This window comes from Eretmochelys imbricata, chromosome 20, assembly GCF_965152235.1.
Source record: "Eretmochelys imbricata isolate rEreImb1 chromosome 20, rEreImb1.hap1, whole genome shotgun sequence".
Taxonomy (NCBI): domain Eukaryota; kingdom Metazoa; phylum Chordata; order Testudines; family Cheloniidae; genus Eretmochelys; species Eretmochelys imbricata.
Genome location: NC_135591.1, coordinates 14,609,179 through 14,631,047, shown reverse-complemented (window position 1 = coordinate 14,631,047; position 21,869 = coordinate 14,609,179). Strand labels below are relative to the sequence as shown.

Genomic DNA, 21,869 nt, shown 5'->3' with positions numbered 1-21,869 from the left:
CCCAAATAGGAGATGTTGAGTAGACTTGACCTTCAGATTCCAGTGCAATAAGTAATGCAGCAAGGACAAACTTTTAAATTTATTAGAAGCAGATTAGTTACTCAAGTTTTTCCTGCCCAAATGTGTTATATTTCAACTTGAGGGCAGGGAAGGTGACAGTGAAACATTACCCCTGAAGAGAATCCCCAAAACAGTACCATTAAGTACTTCTACAGTGTAACCCTGATTATCTGACCCTCAAATACCCAAAACAGAATTATGTCTCATCAACTATAGTGGAAATTCTCCCAAATATTCAATGCCTCAGTTATCTGAAATTATTCAATATCCCCCAGTATAGTAAGATAATTAAGGTTGTACTGTGGTAGGTTTTTATTTTTTGCCACCATAAGTGAAAGCTTTTGCTATCAGACAAAAAGCTTATGTTCCACCTTAAATTATGTCTACACTACAGAGTCTATTCCACCATACTCTCTAGTACAGATGCTGCGTACACCAACAGGAGGAGTTTTTCTGCCAGTGTAGGAACACCATCACCCTAAATGATATTAGCTATGCCAACAGAAGTCCTCTTCTGTCAGCATAGCTGCGCCTACACTGGGGGTTTTGTCGGCTTAGCTCTGTCACCAGGGGTTGTGTTTTTATTCACATCCCTGATCAACATAGCCATGCCATTATAAGTTTGTTTATATAGTCTACACTGTGGCCATGCCATTATAAGTTTTAAGTGCAGACTAGGCCTTAAGCAGCTTTTAAAAAAAAAAGTAACAGTGGTATTCAGAACAGAATCATTTCCTCTCCTTACCCTTGCCAACACAGAGCTGAAAAATATTCTTTGTGAGCAATGGCAGGCTAGCAAAATCCGAGGAACTAACTTTCAATGACATAGCAAATCCTGGTTCTGTGGGAGCACACCCTCACAATGCACTGAAAGTGGGAGCCTCACAACAACACTCCTTGACGCTCCATTCATAACTGGCATTTCAGATAAAAGGAACCTAAAAACTTTTCTTCAGCACAGTTCAATACTATAATACCACTCTTGCCTCACAAAAAGTACACAGAAAATATCTGGAAGAGATGCACTGTAAGTTTATCATGAATAAGAAGGTAATACCAGTGGCTAATGTGGCCTGTAACTGGTAGAGAGACTTTGTTTACTCTCATGAATCAGCTTGTAATGGCTGGCAGCAGTACTTTGCCACCAGTTTATTCTTTCACATAAGGGTGGGACAGCAGAGAGTTACATTCCAGACTACTGCAGCGCTTTCCTAACAGAGCTGCATCTCCCTTTATGAAACATGAGATGAAGCACTACTTGCTATCTGCAATCCGTAATCATACCACGTTGCCTTCTTTAGGGAACTTCACTACATACTGGGGGTTCAATTCCGTGTTGCTCCTTCTCTAGCTTATGACAGCCCATTTGGGACTGCAGTGCAGACCAGTGTTCTGTCCAACAATGGACAGAATACATGCTTCAGAGAACAATGCAAGAAACTCCATGATGAACAGTTACGGAACAGGGAAAAATATGAACTTGTAGAAAGAATTAAGCTAAATTTCTCTCTCAAAAGAGCTAAAAACTAACTACAGCAAAAGCAAATTGTAACCTATTAACATTTAAGAACCATCCCATCTCCGTGCATTTAAAAATGAGGAGTCACCCTAGGGCATGAACTTTAATCCACTACTTTAGAGATGAGACTTTGATGCCAGAAGCTCTAATAGTTGTGAAGCTAGCACCTGTAAAACACATTGTCTTCTAGAGTGAATTATTTCCCCTCTGCAAAAATGCTGCTGCTAAGGGGTTGGCCCCACACACGTTTGCACCTCTTTTGTTAAACTGGCACAATCCTCTACATAGACATTTAGGCCTGGTCTATACCTAAAACTTTAATCCACCTAGCTACGTTGCTCAGGGGTGTGAAAACCTGTCTCTCATGTGCAGTCAACCTAATCCCCACTGCAGGCGCAGCTAGGTCAAAGGAATCATTCTTGCGTCGACTTAGCTAATACCTCTTGGAGAGGTGGGTTAACTACATCAGTGGGGAAAAAAAAAAACAAAAAAAACCAACCTCTTCCATGAATATAAGAAGCACCTATATTGCGGTGCTGCAGCAACACAGCAGCAGTTGTGCTGCCACAGTGTAGACTTAACCTTATTTCTGTTTAGTTCAACCTGTTCTGAAGCAATTTATGCTGTCCACACAGCCTTTGTACTGGTTTAACTAAATCTGTTAAAAAAAATAAAATAAATAAATAAAGAACGCCTTTATTAAACCAGAGCAATTCTGTGCATAGACTAGCCTTAATTATTTCAGACCTAGTTTGCTATATCAAGGGAAATGGGGAAGAGCAGAACAAAGGGGCCACTGATTCACTAGCAATTGTTTAACTGACATATCATGGGAAATATGTCAGCAAGACAAAAGTTCAACACAGATGTTATGATCTAACATTTCAGCAACAAACATAAAATGCTGGAAGTTGAGGTTAGCAATTAATTCAAAAGGAAATGAGACTATTAATTGAAGTTTAAAATGTTGAAAAATTAGTCGACTCACCGTATTAGGAGTTTCTTCAAAGCAAAAAAACAAGAAAAGGAATTGCTCTACGTTTAAAAAGTCAGTGAGAGCAGAAGGGACGCAACATCTTTGAAAAATTAGGTTCATGAGGCCAGACTGTCAAAAGAACTCACCACCCAGCAGCTCCCACTGGGAGTCACACTTGAAAATATGTCCATTTCATTTAAGTGCCTAAATGGGATAGGAGCAGTTCTGAAAATATGGCCTTAAGTGTCTTGCCCTGGAAAAGTTCAAGTGCTAAGTAGCACATAAAGCAAAATATCACATAGAAATACGATTCTACACATCATTCCAATATGGAATCCAAATACTGCAGTCCTCAGATGAACATGCTGCACATACCTGCCACACCAGGAGACCTGTAGAATGATACTCTCTAAGAAGTTTTATTGAGGAATTTTAAAACTTTTTACCATGAAGAGCCAACTACTGAATGTGAACAAGGAAATGTCCCAAATGGTAGCAAACTCCAATCACTGGAGAGTTCCATAAGAACTCTACTGTTGATTGCTCGTATCCCCTACCCCCATCACCCACAACAGGTAAGATTCATAACCTACCTTCTACATCCCAAAGGAGGTTGGGAACAGAGATCTAGTTTCCTTCACACAACTGTTCCCTGATATCCGTTAGCACTTCATCTCTTAAGTTGAGCAACAAGTAGGGGGAGAGTTAATAACTTCCCTATACATCAGTCTGAGAACCTCAGACTCTAGTCAACTCACTTTGCCCATTCTGGGGTTATCCTCCTCAGCCTTCCCAACCACCACTATGACCCTTATTAAGAAGAGATCTGAAAATAAAGAAATCCAATCAAAAAAGTTTGATTTTTAAATGAGATTGTTTTATTTTTCCTTTTAAAAACTTTTAAAAGCAACATTTCCAATGTCAAATCTGCACTTATTGCACCTTTCACCCGACAAAAGGCTCACAAGGCACTTTACAAAGATGAGTATTAGAACTAATTTACCTATGGAAAACTGAGGCACAGGGAGCTTAAGTGAATTGCCCAGTATCACATGGCTAGAGTGACAAAGCCAGTAAAGAGAACCCAGGAATCCCAACTGCTAAACACTCCCTCACATATCATGCTTACATTTTTGAATTTATAACCATGTGTCACAAGAACTAAGTTCACTGTAAACCACTATAATTAAATTGACAATACAAATCAGTTCAATATGTTGCTATCCAATACTTTGTGCACTGCATACCTTTGCAATCCCCATCACAGTAGGAGTCACGCCACATGGATTTTACAGCACTTCCAAATTAGCTTCATAAGAACATTGTCACACAGACTAACTGCAGTCCTTCAACCAGATTTTAAAAAGGTTAATGATAATTGCAATTTACCAAGCTGGATGCAGCACCAGGAAGAGCACTGCTGAGTCAAGATGAAGTTCATTTTCATTTGACATCTTTGTACACTATGTAGAATGTGGATGATGGGGCAAGAAGAGAAAAATCAGAGCATTAGAGAAATTCAGAGATACCTAAACTGGGAGGTGTTGCAAACACCAGGGAGAACTAAGAAACAGTAAGAAATCTAGAAACATTAGAAATAAGGGCATGCACAAAAAGAAATTCAACTTGAAATAAATGCATTTAATACTCTGGGAAATGTAAGCTAGATCATAGGTGGAGGGAAGAAGATACTTGAGGTGATAGTGGACAGTAAATTAGACAGGAGTTTGTAATGTGATAAGGAAGGGGGAAAAATGTGACCCAGAGCAAAAAGGTTATGTCCTCATCTCTAAAACTCTGATGTGAACTTTATTCAGCTCTAAGCAACCCAATATCAGCACTTACTACTGACAAACTGGAGGACATTGGGGGGAGGGGGGAGCAATAAAGTCACTTAAGGGACTGATTTATGAAGAAACATTAAAGTAGCTACATGTGTAATTTGGCTAATGACAACTAAGATGGACACAAACTGTCTACAATTATTTGAAGAGTGAATGCCAGTGAGGGAGAAGAAGCATTGTACAAGTATAACCAAGAATAATGGCATAAATTTAACGCAAAACTTGGCTAAGTACAAATAAAGTTGTCAAAAGTTAAATCTGTTAGATGCAGGAATAGTCTCCACAAAGAAACCCTCTTGCTTGAGACATTTACAACTGGATTGTCTCAAGAAAATATAGAATGGATTAATCCTGCACTGGCCAGTGAGATGGACCAGATATCCTGAAAGGTACTTTCCTGCTCTAACGCTATGATTAAACAACATACATTTTCTCGCTCTAAATTTATCACCTGAAATATAGAGAAAATTTGACATTTCCCAAATGTCTTTGCTTGAGTACAACTGTGAAAATGGAACAAATTTGTATAATTCAATGGCCCTTCAGGTTTTGTAAACTAGGATTCTGTGAACAAGATAGCTTCATCCAATACCTGTTTGTTCACAGTTCTGAAACAGAAAGACTGGTTTTCCACCTCTCTACTCCCAATCAGATTCTGGGATTAGAAATAATTGGTCCAAATGAAGAACCCTCCCTCTAAAGAGGCTACTGCAGATACAAGTACAGTTAACCATACTTCAACAAACTTTACATCTACATTTATGGCCTGTAACTTCCATCAGTTCAACCTTCTTTTTAGACACTAACAGTAAACAGGCTCTTCAGTGATGGTTAAACTACAGCCATGAAACTGATTATGGTTGGCCAGAATGATAAATGGTTAATATGTATTCATATGAAAGCAGCCAAATACAATTTTTTTTTTTTTAAAGAAGGGATGTTAACCCTGCTAATAACAAGATTCCAACTCGGGCAATTATATTCTACCCCCATAAAATCCCCTTTGTTCCAGTGAAGTTATTCTTAATTTGTGTCAAATAACTGTTTTATAGAATTTGTGATTCAGAATAGCTGCTGCATTCCACACCACAAGTGACTATATAAATATAATTATTGCCCGTTCACTGAAATATAGTTTGTAAAGCACCATACAATCCCTTTGCATAGTGCTATTGGTTATGGTTAACAATGTGCTTGATGCTGTACCAGACAAACTGAAAAAAGTCCCTACCCCACAAAACACAATGATGAAACAAGACATGCTGAAGAGCGAAGAGAAAGTATGCATATAATTTTATTAATTCATTCATAGAAAAATTTAGTATTTAGAAGGGACCTGAATATGGAGACAGTAACTACCTGCAGAACTGGGATAGAGATGGCATTCCATGCATAGAAAGCAGCATAGAAAAAGGTACAGATAGGAGAATGGAAAGAGGTTATGAAGGATTGCAGTGGAAGTGTGTAAATTACAGCAGAGTCTGGTCTTAAAAAATCAAGTTTATTTGATTAATCTATCCTGATTTTCTATGCATCAACAAGTATTTTTATTTTCATGTAATATTTCATGTAAGAAAAGTCTAACCTGTTGGTCTTTTTCTTTTAGGGTAAGGAAAGAAAATGGGGCCCAATTAATTTTAGCAATAAAGATGAAACGCTTTTGACAAATGAGCCAGTTTGTTTAATAGTTCTAATTTACTAGAAACTGTCCCCTAGTCTACCACAGTATGTAAGTGAAAGAGAAGCAATTGTGCAGTAATGGATTAAACACTCATTGCTTCAACAAGTTCTCATAGACTTTGGAAGCCCAAACTTTAACAGTGAGATACATACATACACACACACACACTCCCCCCCTCCTGGGAAGTGTACTGGAAGGGGTTGACTCCTTAAATTGCACAATATATATATTTTCTTAAATAACTGTAGTTATATACATACACACACACAAAGATTGTGCAATTTAAACATTAAGTTTTTACCCTACTGATATTTAGAGTAACTGATGTAACTTGCCTGGGGATGGGGGAAATCAACCCCTTCCAATACACTTCCCAGGAGGGGGGCTGTTAAAGGGTTGCTCCCCACTATATCTAGTCTCAGCATTATCCTAGGACCCCATCAAGTTGCTTTTCTGACACCCCCAATCTACCAATCCCATGAGCCCCCTCTACCCCCAAGCCTGCCATCTCCCTAACTCACTCATTTTCACTAGAGAGCCCCAACCCCTTACGCAGGCCAGGATCTCCCTACTGCACGAGGACCCGCCCCATAGCCACCTGCTGACCCAGAACAGCCCTGCTGCATAGGGACCCCCATAACCCCCAACGGCACAGCCCAGAACCCCTTCTCATCACGGGTCCCCTCATAACCCCCCAAACCAAAGCACTCAGAGCCCCGCACTAAGGAGCCCAGGACCCCTCACGAGCAGACATTTGCACGCCCCCAACCAGCTGTCCGTGGCCGGGCCCCCCCCCCGAACCAGCCACCGCCCGGGCCCCTCGGAGCCTCCAGCAACCCTGAGCCCCGCCCATCCCTAAAGGGGTGTGACCACACCATTCCCGGACGCTGTTGGTTGCGGCGCCCATCACTCCAAGATGCCCGGTGTACCGATTGGCCGACGAGGCTTGTCACTCACGGAAGGGGCCGGTACTCTCACGAAAACTCGGGGAGGTGAGGGGGGGCCCAGAGCCTACTCTGGTGGGACAGCGGGGGGCCTCGCTCACCTCGAGACCGGGGGGAACACTTGGGTTGCCTCAGGTCCGCACCTCTGCCTCGCGCTGGCCACGGAATCTCGCGCTGACTCCGTCCCTCTCGAGCTGTCCCTGGGTCTCGCGCTGGGTGCCCCCTCCCTCCCTACGCGCGAGATTCTCGCGAGACGTCCAGAAGGGCGGGGCATGGATCAGGGAGAACCAATCATCAGCCCGGGATGGGTGCCAAAGCGGAGGGGTGGGCGTTGCCCGCAAGAGGCAGTGGGTGGAGGGTGCACGCCCTGTCTGCCTTCCTCAGATGAGGGGGCGTTACTGGTCGGGGCCCTCTAGGTGGGATCCCCCACAGAAAAGGCAGCGACAGTCTCCCACTCCCATCACTGAGGGGACATTGACAGAGCCCCCCCGACACCTGCCCTCCAGAGGGGACATTGAGAGAGACCCCCACCACCCCCCACCACTGAGGGGACATTGACAGAGCCCCCACGACACCTGCCCTCCAGAGGGGACATTGACAGAGACCCCCACCACCCCCCACCACTGAGGGGACATTGACAGAGCCGCCCCGACACCTGCCCTCCAGAGGGGACATTGACAGAGACCCCCCACCCCCCCCCACCACTGAGGGGACATTGACAGAGCCGCCCCGACACCTGCCCTCCAGAGGGGACATTGACAGAGACCCCCACCACCGCCCACCACTGAGGGGACATTGACAGAGGCCCCCACCACTGAGGGGACAGTGACAGAGCCCCCGTGACACCTGCCCTCCAGAGGGGACATTGACAGAGATCCCCATCACCCCCCGCCACTGAGGGGACAGTGACAGAGCCCCCGTGACACCTGCCCTCCAGAGGGGACATTGACAGAGACCCCCATCACCCCCCGCCACTGAGGGGACAGTGACAGAGCCCCCGTGACACCTGCCCTCCAGAGGGGACATTGACAGAGACCCCCATCACCCCCCGCCACTGAGGGGACAGTGACAGAGCCCCCTGACACCTGCCCTCCAGAGGGGACATTGACAGAGACCCCCATCACCCCCCGCCACTGAGGGGACAGTGACAGAGCCCCCGTGACACCTGCCCTCCAGAGGGGACATTGACAGAGACCCCCATCACCCCCCGCCACTGAGGGGACAGTGACAGAGCCCCCCGACACCTGCCCTCCAGAGGGGACATTGACAGAGGATGACAGTGCTGTCACCCCCCACCACTGAGGGACAGTAAGAGACCCCCATCAACAACCCCCCACAAAGGGACAATGACATAGCCCCCCTCACTGCCACCCCATGGTGGGTGGGCGGCATGCACCTCTCTGTGGGATGGGAAAAGCCACTGACACCCCCCTTCCATACCCCATAGAGGGCAGATGATCATCCTGCCTCCCACAAAGGGGAACAACCAGTTCTCAAACCCTCCAAGGCCACATTCTTCTCATGGAGGCGACCTACCGACCCCCAACTCCCACAGCGGGATGGCAGGTGACCCCACTGCTCTCTCTCCCCCAGATTTCAAAGAGAGGACAGCAAACTCCCAGTACATGCACAGTGTGTGTCTTCACATCAGCACCCTTCACACACCCCACTTTGTAGATACTTTTAGAGATAATGACTACGTTTCCTTTGTCCAACTATAAAGAGCTAGCTAGCGTACATGTTTTTTTGAACTACCTCCACTCTCTACTAGCTGGAAATCAACCTGTTTAGCTGTGTGTCATCAGCCCTATACTGCTACTATTGATTCCCTCTTGGCAGAAGTGGTAGAGGCTTGTGTTTTTGGAGTATGAAGATCTGGATTCTGTTCCCCTTGCTACAGTGTCCATGGTGAGCACCAAACCTGATATCCATGAAGTCTTAGGTTTGTTACAATGCTTGCTTTGAGAAGATTTGTTCTTTGCCAATTACTGTAATTCCTCTTGGATACCAATAATAACAATACAGCACCATGTAACTTGCTGGTTATTCAAAGCAACCCCTCCTTGCAAAAGAGATATTTGAAAACTAAGCCACCCAAGATGCATAAATGTATGTTTGCCCCTGAGTAGTTACCACCATTTGGGATTTTGCCAGGTTGCTCCCATTAGGAGGACAAATGAATAAAGTGAGTCAGGTCTATTCTCTGTGTATATTCTTTGTAACTAAACAGGTTTGAACTAAGTCCTTCTTTGCTGAACAGAGTAGCAATAAATAACAGCAGGCAGTTTCCAAACTTGACTCTCCAGACAGTCCTGTGCCCCAAGGCTTTTTGCCTCACACACAGCTTGCCAGTTGCTCCTGGATATGTAACCAGGGAACTCCGGGCCCCCCACCAACCAGTAACTCAACTCTGTGACCCAGTGTCTTGGGCAGTAGCCTGGTATTGTTTCTAGATAGATATCACTACATAAAGGGACTTAATTGCTCCTTCCATTTAAACTGAATGAAGAGTGCTTTGCATACCCACTGGCTTTGACCAGGTCTGTGATTGTCTGTATATGAAGGACCCTCTTGATGGCAGCCATTAACACCTTCCACCATAAAACATGGAAAAGGCAATGATGTAGCAGATATGCATTTTGGGCCAGGGACAGTTTTATTGGTCTGTGTTTGTACAGTGCCGAGCACAATGGGATCCTGGTCCCTGACTGGGGCTCCTAGGCACTACTGCTATACAAATAAATAATAATCTCAGCATTTTAGGAACTTGCAGTGTGAAAGCTGAGCACTGGGACCTCTTGAGAAGCAGCATGATCCAGTGGATCAGGTATTAGACTGCGAATCAGGAGACATGGGTTCTTTTCTTGGTTCTGTCTCTGACCTGCTGGGTGACTTTGGTCAAATAACTTCCCCTCCATGTCTCTGTTTCCCCTCCCACCCTTTGTTTTGTCTAATTAGATTATGAACTCCCCTGAGCATCTGATAGTTAAACCAACGTAAGCACCAACGTAGGCCCAGCTAGGTCAGTGAAAGAATTGTTCTGTCAACCTAGCTGCTGCCACTCAGGGAGAGTATTACCTACATCGATGGAAAACCCCCTTCCATCAATGTTGGAAGCATTTACACTACAGAAACTTAGCTACACTTCTGTAGCTATGCCACTGTAATCCTCGTAGTGTAGACATGGCCCCAGTATCAGTTGCCAGTACAAGCTGCTTTAGAAGATTTACATGCAAGAAATCCCATGATGGACACTTGGGGAATAACCAGCACACAGGATGCACTTTCTTCTGAATTCCTCAGTTACAAATCTGTCCCATGCAGTGTATATGGCGGGGGTCCTGTGGAAAAAGATAGGTGATCGTGTAAAGAAAGACTGTCCTAATGCATATACCCAAGGGAGCAACATTATGCTGTGTGGGCAACTTCTCAATGTTTGATGTTGCAACTTTAACTAGGTTCTTTTAGTGTAGGTTTTGTTGTAAAGAACTAATATATTATTATTTGTATTGTAGAAGTGCCTGGGAGCCCCACTCATGGACTCAGACCCCATAGTGCTAGGTGCTGTACAAACACAGAAACAAGAAGACAGTCTCTACCCCCAAGAGCTGGCTGTCTCAGTGTAAGACGAGACAAACAGGCAGATACAGACCAATGCTAGTACAGAACCTTGTGGCACCCAGCTTTTAACTTTTTGCCACCTTGAAAGCTGTTTATTCCTTCTCTGTTTTCTGTCTCTTAGGCTATGTCTACACTAGCACTTTTGTTGGTAAAACTTTTGTCAGTCAGGGTGTGAAAAAAATACCCCCCTGACTGACATAAGTGCCGGTGTAGACAGTGCTATGTCAGAAGACACTCTCCTGCCAATATAGCTACTTCTGCTTGTTGGGGGTGGTTTCTTTATGTCAATGGGAGAGCTCTCTCCCACTGGCATAGAGCATCTGCATGGCAGACTTCTGTAGTGTAGACACAGCCTTAGACAGTTTCTGATCCATGATTGTAGTTTGCATCTCAAGATTCCTTAAAATAGCCTCTTGCGAGGGACTTTGTCAAAGGCCAAACAAAGATTGAGCAACCAGTTGCCTTTTATCTAATACGGTACTGACATGCTCAAACAATTCTAACAGATTACAGAGCCATGATTTTCCTTTGCAGAAGCCACACACTAGTTCCCAACATATCACATTGTCCTAGAGGTTTTATTATTCTACTTGTAATCCTTGGTTCAGCCAATTTTAACCTAGTACTGAAATTCCCAGGATCACCCCACTGCCTTTTAAAATTAAAAATATTAAAGATAGGTACAACAAAAGAGAAGACCACAAGTTTACCTTGACAAGAGCTAAATTCTGACCCAGGTAGGCCTAATTTGGACTGATCAATTAAACCACACATTTCTCAAACACACCAGTGAAACTCAGAGAGAGAAGATGGGTGAGGTAATATCTTTTATTGGAGCAACTTCTGTTGGTGAGAGAGACAAGCTTTCAAGCTTACACTGAGCTCTTCTTTAATATTGTGGTACCTATACGGCTACAACACTGCATACTGTGAAACTCAGTCATTTAATCAGGTGGTGCCTAACTTTATTATATTGGAGGGCCACATAAACCTAAGCACAACCTTGTGTGGGCCAAACAGATTCTATATTTTAATAAGATTTAAAGTCACCTGTATTGATTTATATTTTAAGTTCAGCTTGTTTTGTATGTATTTAGATAGGTTGTTTCTATGTACAGTATTGTCTATTTACACACTTGTGTAAACTAAAATGATGTAAACATGACGACAAAACGCTAATGAATTGCCTGTTAGTATATTGTGTTGAAGCAGGCTGTGGGCCTTATGAAATGCTTTGGTGGGCCACGCATGACCCGCAGGCCGTAGGTTGGGCACCCCTGAATGTAGATGGGATATCTTACTGCATGTCAGGAGCTACCAGAAATTGCTTATCTGAGACAAGGGAAAATCTTGTTCTAAGCAGAACCAGAAAATTAGGCCTGTCTTTGGGGCAGAATAAATCTGGGAATCCTAAGTAACCTCAGACAAGTCTACTTTAAAACTCCATTTATACAGGGAAGCATCAGAGGTGGAGCTAACAGTTTTGTCCCACCTAGAACACACCCACACCAGGAGAAAAGAGATAAATGGTTAGCTCCCAAGAGTGGGTTAATATTCTATTAGGGTCTGATTCACTGTTCTCCTGACTTAATACAAAATGGGGGTAAAATGCTAGCAGATCAGAGTGGTGATGTTTTCCACTGTTGTAAACAAGTGTACAAAATATAGAGCAATAAGGGATTATCAAGGTAATTGTGTGGCCCTCTCACTGTAACATCTGGGCAGCCATTAATGGCTTTGATCCTCACAGGAGCCCTGTCAGGGTAAGGAAGTATTATTCCCATTCTACAGCCAGGAAAACTGAAGCTTACAGTGGTTAAATGACTTACCTAAGGCCATGCAGGACATCTGTGACTAAATTGGGAATTTAACCCAGATCCAGTGTCTTTTTTACCAGAGCACCCTTCCTACCCTGTGTGCATTAGAGAAATATGCATCAATGTAACTACCGCAGTGCAAATTGCCAATGGAGAATTATGCAGAGTTTCTCTCACAGGGCTGGAAAATAGAAGGTTTGTAACCGTCAGAGGAGTGATGTTCTGGAACAGTTTCCCAGGAGGAGCAGGGGGAGCAAACCAGTTGACTAGTTTTAAGATGGAGCTTGATGAATGTCTGAATAGGATGATATGAAGGGGTTGCTTGCAATAGCAAGGGACTGCACTCTGTGATCCAGGAGGTCCCTTCCAGACTAGTCCTATGTTTTACACTGATTTGACTTAACCGAGCAGTTACTGGAGTAAACTAACAACCGAGGGAATATTTTGTTCAGATGAAAGGCAGGAGAGAATCCAGCAGGAAGGAACAATCCATGCTGACTATAAAACCCCTTATGAGTTAAACAAATTCCTCTGCAATCCCTGACCAATTGTCCTCAGTTGGCTTTGTCTGAGCGCTGTGTGCTTGTAAACACAAGAGAAATTGTATGCCCTGACCTTAGAGTGCAGAAGAGCACTGCGGTGCCTTTGCCACATCCATGTTTGCAGCTGCGAGTTGGAAAATGGTACACACGAGTGGCTAATTATGGGATGGACCAGAGGGAATTGTGGGCATTTGGTACCGGATCCCCACAATTCTCTGAGAGGCGCCTGGGTATCCTCCAATGCAGAGGGACAGTTTCCACAAGGGGTGTGTCTGAAGGCCTCACAGAGGACAGTGGGATGCCTACCCACAGTGCACTGCGCCTTTCACCATTACAGCTTGGTGCCCTATGGACAGAAAATGCTGTCACAAGCAGCCAAATACAAATGGTCTTCACTGAAATAGTTTTGTGGGGTCACTGTAATCCAGAGCAACTCAGTGTGCCACTCTGTCCCCCCTTTAGCGGTGCCTGAGCCACATGCAGAGGTTGATTAGCCTGCTACCGTCTTGGCTAACAGAGCTGGATCTTTTAGCTCAAACAGGCGAGGGCCCAGGTTCAATCTCCATTGTCCAAAACCCCCTCAGAGGCATGGCTTAATACCACTATGCCAGCCAAACTTTTACCACTACAGCTTTCTAAGAAAGAAAATTTCTGAGGGGAAATGTTACCATATGATTTAGCACCAGCCATTCAGCACAACAGTTTAGGGCAGGAAGGTACAGTCTGATTTACTCAGCTGATACCTTGGGGGAGCCAGAATGGAATAACCTGGCCTGGAATTTATCCAGGATGCCCTGATGTTTGCGTAAGTGCCATGGGTTCTTTAATGATTGCAAGCCTCTGGGAGGGTGGTTTTGAAATAACACTGGGTATTTCATATCCTGATGTGGTCAAGCAGATGCTAAAATGAAGGAGAGAAGGGGGAAGCGAAACAAAAAAAAGCAAAGCAAAAGTGCCTCAGAGAGATACAGGAGAAGAGGGGAGTCCTTTAAAGTGGGGAGGACTTGCCAAACCAAACAACTCTACATGCTCTGTGTCCAGCCCAGAAAAAACAAAGGGCCTTTCTTTGCTTCCCAAACATCAGATCTTTTGCCAAAGCAGCCTGTTTACCCAATTGGAAACGTGAAAGATTTGCTCCTCTTTTCTCTCACAGTCCCCTGCTTCAAGCTGCAATTGATCATAGCCCAGAGCTGCCTGAGGGCACGGGGATTTGGTGTCAGGTAATTACAAGAGGGGGGGAAGCAAAGGGATACCTAACCTGAGCAGGAGCCCTGGGTATGAGCTGCACTGACTATAAAGCAGTAATTGCCTTGTTAACAATAGAAAGTGTCATCAGGAATAATAGGCTCCAAATTGAGGAAGATTAAGCAAATGATAGGTAAGTGGGCTAAATGCTACTTGCTATCCTTTCCATTAATTAAATTAATGAGCCATGCCGCTATTTAAATTATGTGCCTGCTTTCTGTGTGCTCCAAGGGAAAGCAGCAGCACGCCCTTTGGGCTCAATACAGCCTTCCCCAGGCTCTAGTAACAAGGGAGGGAACAGATGGATTGGGAAATTGTCTTTGGATGCTTAAGGTTAACTAGGGTGATATTAGGGCCTTGTCTTATATACGCAACTTATACCCCTCCCCCCCAAAAAAAAAGTGTCCCGATTTTTCACACTTGCTATCTGAGCACCCTAAGGTTAAGTATGGACATGTTCTTGGCTGACAGCCCCCATCTTATTGGAAAGTGGTGCCATTCCTATGGCCAGGGGTACATTTAGATTGTAAGGTCTTTGGGGCAGGAACTGTCTTTTTGTCCTGTGTTTGTACAGCGCCTAGAGCAATGGCATCCTGATCCATGATTGGGGCTCCCAGGTGCTACTGCAATACAAATAAATTATAATTAATTATCTGAGTCCATTATTTAATTATTGGGGCCCCAATGTGCTGGGCACTGCACAGGCACAGAGTGAGGGACAATCCCTATCTCAAAGAGTTCACAGTCTAAAGAAATAAAGGGTGGGAAGGGAAACTGAGGCACAGAGAAGGGACGTGACTTGTCCAGAGTCACACAGCAGAGCCAAGATTAGAACCCAGTGTACTGACTGCCAGTGACATGCCCCATGTGCTAGATCATACTGCCTCCCCTGAATCTAACCTGCTTTAATAATCAGAGCAAGAACTCTCCGGATTAAATATGAAGCTATACACGTGGATGGGTCCAGTGAAAGGGAATCGGGTTCTAATCTGGACTCTGACGTCAATTTGCCACAAGGTGTGGGCCAGTCATTTCAATCTCTCTGTGCCTGAGTTTCCCCATCTGTAAAGTAGGGGCAGTAATGCAGACCTGTCTCACAGTGGGGATTAACCCATTGGCAAGGTGCTTAGAAAAAGCTAAGGTGCAAGTATTAGAACAGCAGTCAGCGGTTGTGGTGTTTGTGTGTTGTGACCACCGGTCCACTAGGCTGAAAATCGTGAACTTGCTTCATACAGGCTGGTACATGTCTGAGCATGGCCACTATTGACCACTACAGAGCGGAGGTCGGGTAGTTAGTGAGGTGACCTGCAATGGTACTTCTGTTTCTTTGTTGGATCAAGCTAGAGTGCTCCAAATCTTCCAGGTCAAAGCCCTAAGACCATGCACAAGATTCTTTCTATTGTCGTAGAATCCCAGCCTCGAAGGTCAGAAGGGACCACAGCGGATCACCTAGTCTAGACTGCTGCACATCACAGGCATCAAAACCCCACCCAGTTACCGCTGTGTAGAGCCCAAATAACCTGGATTAGACTGTATTACAGCCCTCTGCAGACTGAACTGGTGTGTGACAGGCAGAGAATAGGAGGGAGCAAGGTGTACCAATGTCCTAGACCCCTGAAAAGGTATGGAATTGATTTGGTGAGATATACCCAGATGACTCTAGCGAGAGCTCCATGCTCCAGGCCAAAAACCTCAACATCTTTGCCTCTCACATTAATTTAAGTTTTTGAGCAGATAAACTCGGATTAATGGAGTTACTCAAGACCTTTCCTTTGTGCCAGGCAGCTCTTCTTAAGGGTTATACAAATGAATGGATAACTGAGATCTGAGTGGAACTCTGTTTAGGACATGTCATTCCTCTGAGCAAATGCTTAAGGAGGATTTGTTCTAATTTATGGGAGGTCAGGAACTTTCCATCTATTTTTTCAACAAATATCAAAATTTTCTGTGGGAAAATTGTGTTTTTTCCTCAAATGTTTTGATATTCTGCCTGGAAAATCTAATCAAAATATTTCATTTTGGGTCAAGACAAATCAAAATATTTCAGTTCGTCAAACCAAATCAAAATGTTGTATTTTGAGTCTGTTCAACCATAATCTGTGTATGCCTGAGCTGCCTTGGTACCTCCTGGCTGTAGTTCGGATGCTTCATGCCACTATTTTTATGGCTGGACTACATCTCCCATGAAGCACTGTGATCACGTGACTCCCATAATGTACTGTGGCTGGTTAACCAGAGGGGAAACCAGGGTTAACCAGAGGGGAAACCAGGGTGCATCATGAGAGATGTAGTCCAGCCAGGGAGCCCAGGCCATAGAGGGGGACCTGAACTACAGCTCCCAGGAGGCATTGCGGCAGTTGAGACAGACACAGATTAATATCAGACTGACTGCCTTTCCCCCCTCCCCCAAACCCCCCCGACCACTTTGACATTTCCAAATCAAAAGTTTTCAGAACTTTCTGTTCTGCAAAAAGGCCAATATTTTGTCATTTTGTCCTGATTGGAGACAAAAACACGTTTCAAAATACTAAGAATTTCCTACAATAGTTTTGCCCAGCTCCTCTCTAATTGCAGCTGGAGATGGCCTGGAGGCTTAGGGTAGAGCCAAAGAAGTTTGCTGTGTAAAGAAAGCCCCTTGTTACTCAGCAGGGAGGCTCCCTGTGTGTCAGATCTGCTTAAATTACAGTGTTTGTTTATACAGCCTTTAATTCCATAGCACTCATTTTACTGACAAAACCAAGTGTTTAGCCCTGCAGAGCCAGCTCAGCTATGGGGCAGCACACTGGAGCCTTGTGGATCTATCAAATCTGGAGATTGTGTCCTGCTGCCCATCACTACAATATCTGGGCACTTTCCACATAAAATCCTTAGCGATAGCAAAATCTGTAGTAGAACTAGTTAAAAATGTTGTAGATGGAACAGTTTTCAGTTGTTGTTCAGTTATACAAAATTATTTGTATAGTGATAGTGCTTAGGAGTCTCTGGCCTGGACCAGGACCCCATTGTGTTAGGTGCAGTACAAACACAGAACACAAGATGGTTCCTGCCCCAGAGAGCTTCCAAATTTGAGTTTAAGTCAAGAGACAACAGATGGATATGTAGTTTCATCAAATTTGACAAGCTTTACAGGAATGTGTAAATTTCAGTGAAATTTTTCACTGGGAAAAAAGTCAAAACAATTTTAACTTTCTCATTTAGTTTCAATAATGTTAAAGTTTCATTTTGATAAAGTAAAAATGTTTTCTTTCAACTTTATATTTTTATGAATTTTGTTTCTACTTGTACATTAAAATATTAATTTGAACATATCTATATTATATATAATATATAGTTATTTAATATTTTTTATTCTAATCTTTTTACATTATTGAAACAGAATGTTTAGATTCCGAATAGAAATGTTTTGACTTTTCATTCTGATTTAGAAGGAAAACAAATTCTGAGATGTCAGAATTCCCTGAGGGATTCCCCCCTCCACCCCCCCCCCCCCGCTCCATTCCCTAGGGGATGTCATGAAGTCTCTGGCACTTCTCCCTTTTGTCGGGGGGGGGGGGCGTCAACAGTATCATCCAGGTGAATTCTCACTGTGGACCCTTTCTTATCCACTGTGATGTCAGAGGCAGAGAAAACCTGGCTTGGCTTTCAGAGACCAAGTGTTGTGAGAGGCATCAATGTTTCAGGAGAGACTGATAACAGAGCTGACAGGGAATAAACATGGAACCCCCATATGAGTTTATTTCTACAAGGCCTGTGAAGACAAAATGATCCCTCAAGCAAATGGGAGGTCTGCAAAGTGACAGAGCCCAAATGTCACTTCTCTGACCTGCACTGAGAGAAATTTAAATCCCACTTAGCAATACAAGAGTCAGGAAGGGGGAAAATGGCTCCAGCATGGAGCCATGAAATTGACACAAATGATAGCCCTAACTAGACCAACATAAGCCCTACTCCTCTCCTGGAGTAGTACACTGACATAATTAGGTCAACGTAAGCTGCTTTACTTTGACCTAACTCTGTAGTGTAGACTGGGGTCCTCAACTTTTTTCTTTCTGAGGCCCCCACAACATGATATAAAAACTCCATGCCCCCCCATGCCATAATAACTGGTTTTCTGCATATAAAAGCCAGGGTTGGCCACAGGGGCCCCTGCGAAGCTAAGTTGGTCAGGCTTTGGCTTCAGCCCCAGGAGACAGGGCTCAGGGCCCTGGGCTTCAGCCCCATGCCTTGGGGCTTCGGCTTTCTGCCCTGGGCCCCAGCAAGTCTAACGCTGTCCCTGCTTGGAGGACCCCCTGAAACCTGCTGGCAGCCCCCCAGGGGGCCCTGAACCCCTGGATGAGAACCACTGGTATAGACCAGGGCTCAGACTTGGAAGACCTGCATTCAGTTCCCTGCTTTGCTGCAGCCTTATGATAAATCCACTCTATAGATTAGAGAGTCTAGGCCCTTGGACAAGTAACTTGGTCTCTCTGGGCCCCAGCTCCCTCATCTGTAAAATGGGAATAATAGCACTACCCTACCTCACAGGATATGTATGTGGGGGAAGTAGGGTATTGAAGAAGGTGAGGTGATTGGATACTATGGCAACGTTACCCCATTAGACAGACAGCATTTTAAAAGACCTCCCAACAAATTCTACATGTATTTTTGTTGTTAAAAAAAAATACTTTCTTAACACCAGCGATTACTTTCAAACTTGACTTATTCCTTAGGTCTCACCAAGATCTACAAAGTAAGCCATGGTGGAACAAAATTTAGTCAGGCCTTTTGAACTTTTGCAAGGACATTTCTGATCAGAACACAAGAGAAAGAGGATTTTCCTGCCTTGTTCTCTTTTTCACATGCAGAAAGAACTCCAAATGGCTGAATAAATCTTGCTCAAACTTAAAAAAACCCAACAATCACAGCTGGGCTGAGCCCAAGCCTGGAAAAATTTATCCCCAAAGGAATCTGGTTCCGAAAGTTATAAAGTAACTGAGCAGGGAAGGGAATGATAATGGAAGTTTAATCTCAATTTGTATGTACTGACCCCACCTGCTGTAAGAGACTCCAGCTGTCAGCTTGTATTTTATCTGTGTGATATACCTCTCTCTAATCCATGGAGTATATTTATACCAAGCTGATGGCTCCCCTCCGGGGACTTACCAGCACTAATTGTCTCTTTTCCAGGCCTTGGCCCTTCTGGGCCCTGTTGATGAAAGAAGTACTTGCTCAGCCTTGACGTCCATGCAGCACAGATACAAGCTACTTAGCATTTGCTAAGTCATTTAACACCTCTTGCCTGGGGTTTTATCAACCGCTGGGCTGGCTTGCTTCAGTATCGAGGGTGGGTTTCCAAAACACAGGCAAAGCTGTCATAAACACCCAGGCAGCCTGGTTCCCTAGCAACATCAACACCAGGCTTTCAGGACCAGCTGTGGGGTTTACAACAGCAGGAGGTACTCCCTGCGGCTCTAATTGCAGCCCGGGTGTGTGTAAGAGGTATCTTAGCTCAGTTTACTCCTGCTGTAGAAAGCTGTAGGGTAGGGATCAGGTCCAGAGTGACCTAGACAAATTGGAGGATTGGGCCAAAAGAAATCTGATGAGGCTCAACAAGGATAAGCGCAGAGTCCTGCACTTAGGAAAGAAGAATCCCATGCACCATTACAAGCTGGGGACTGACTGGCTAAGCAGCAGTTCTGCAGAAAAGGATCTGGGGATTACAGTGGATGAGAAGCTGGATATGAGTCAGCAGTGTGCCCTTAGTGCCAAGAAGGCCAACAGTATATTGGGCTGTATTAGCAGGAGCATTGCCAGCAGATCAAGGGAAGTGATTATTCCCCTCTATTCAGCACTGGTGAGGTCACATCTGGAGTATGTGTCCAGTTATTGTCCCCCCCACTACAGAAGGGATGTAGGCAAATTGGAGAGAGTCCAGTGGAGGGCAACGAAAATGATCAGGGGGCTGGGGCACATGACTTACAAGGAGAGGTTGAGGGAACTGGGGTTATTTACTCTGCAGAAGAGAAGAGTGAGGGGGGATTTGATAGCAGCCTTCAACTACCTGAAGGGGGGTTCCAAAGAGGATAGAGCTCAACTGTTCTCAGTGGTGGCAGATGACAGAACAAGAAGCAATGGTCTCAAGTTGCAGTGGGGGAGGTCTAGGTTGGATATTAGGAAACACTCTTTCACTAGGAGGCTGGTGAAGCACTGGAATGGGTTACCTAGGGAGATGGTGGAATCTCCATCCATAGAGGTTTTTAAGGCCCAGCTTGACAAAGCCCTGGCTGGGATGATTGGTTGGTGTTGGTCCTGCTTTGAGCAGGGGATTAGACTAGATGACCTCCTGAGGTCTCTTCCAACCTTAATATCTATGATTCTGTGTTGAGGCAGGGATGAGTAGGGAGGATGGCCCAACAGAAAGGGTACTGCGCTAGGACTGAGGACACCTGGCTTCTGTTCCCTATGCCTGGTGTGATCTTGGGTAAATCACTTAATCTACCCTGTGCCTCAGTTCCCCATCTGTTTAATGGAGCTAATTCTTTACTACCTCACAGCATTGGTAGTGAGGAAAAACCCATTGATCAGATACCACAGCAGTGAGGGCTGTGTAAATACCTAGATAAAAATCAGGCAGGTAGATGTAAGACAAGTCAGTAGCAGGGAGGAGAAATGGGTTCAGAGTGCAGCAGGCATGATCAGTTCTAAAATCCTGCCTTACATATGCCCCACGGCCTTTGAGAGGAATCACATGTACTTGCCTGTGTGTCACAGGCCCTGCACTACTAACAGTGGTTCACAAGTGGTTCCTGGTCAAGGCCACCTTTGAGTTATTTGTATTACTATAGTGCCTTAGCACCCCCAATCCTGGACCACGACCCCTCTGTGCTAAGCAGTGTACAAACAGAATTGAAAGACAGACTGCCCCTTGCCTACACTAGCTGCGAAGTTTCCAGTGGCTGTTGCATGTACCATGATGAGCCATGCCAAGTCAAGGTGGCCACAGCTTTGTTGCAATGGCCATTTCCCTTTGAGCTGCGGGTGCTCCGAGCAGAGTGAGGTCAAAGTGCAGCCGTCCTTCCCCTCCAACATCAGCACTGACCAGGTGCAAATTAACACAATACTGACACCTAAATAGCATGCCCAGAGCGGCCTTCAAAGCATCAGCCACTGGCAAAGACAAGACAGAGGGGCGATGAAAGATGCCTGCTTAGCACAGCGGGGGCCTGGGTTCCCCATCCCCACTAGGTGCATCTGAGGCAGTAGGCGGCTTCTCAGCACCCAGCCAACGTGCCTCAAGCCTGTATTGGGGGTGCACTGGGGTGGGGGTCTATGTGAGGGGCAAACCGGCCCTGTGGTTCATTCAAGTCACACTGATCCCATCAGCGAGGAAGCCAGTGATTAGGGCAGCTTGTGTGACAGAGGCATTCATATACTGACTGAGACCACATCCTGCACAGACTCATAGAGGGCACCAGCCTGCTGCCAGGGGGAAGGTTGAGACACAGGCCCACAAGGCAGGAGAGCTGGCTTCTACTCCCTTGGAGACCTTAGGGCACGTCTCTTCCACTCTTTGCCTCACTTTCCCCACTACAGCGCAAGTGTAGCACATTATCTGCCACAGGGAGAGGGGGAGATGCTTCC

At 45.0% G+C, this 21,869-nt stretch overlaps 1 protein-coding gene across 1 annotated transcript in view; it reads right to left on the bottom strand.

The window, feature by feature from the left end:
* LOC144277922 (cyclic AMP-dependent transcription factor ATF-7) overlaps positions 1 to 7,255 on the bottom strand; it is a 93,448-nt gene extending 86,193 nt beyond the window's left edge. The window contains exon 1 of the mRNA XM_077838942.1: positions 7,126 to 7,255. The gene's annotated coding sequence lies outside the window, so the exon portion shown is untranslated. The remainder of the gene's footprint in view (positions 1 to 7,125) is intronic.
* Positions 7,256 to 21,869: the final 14,614 nt, after the last annotated feature.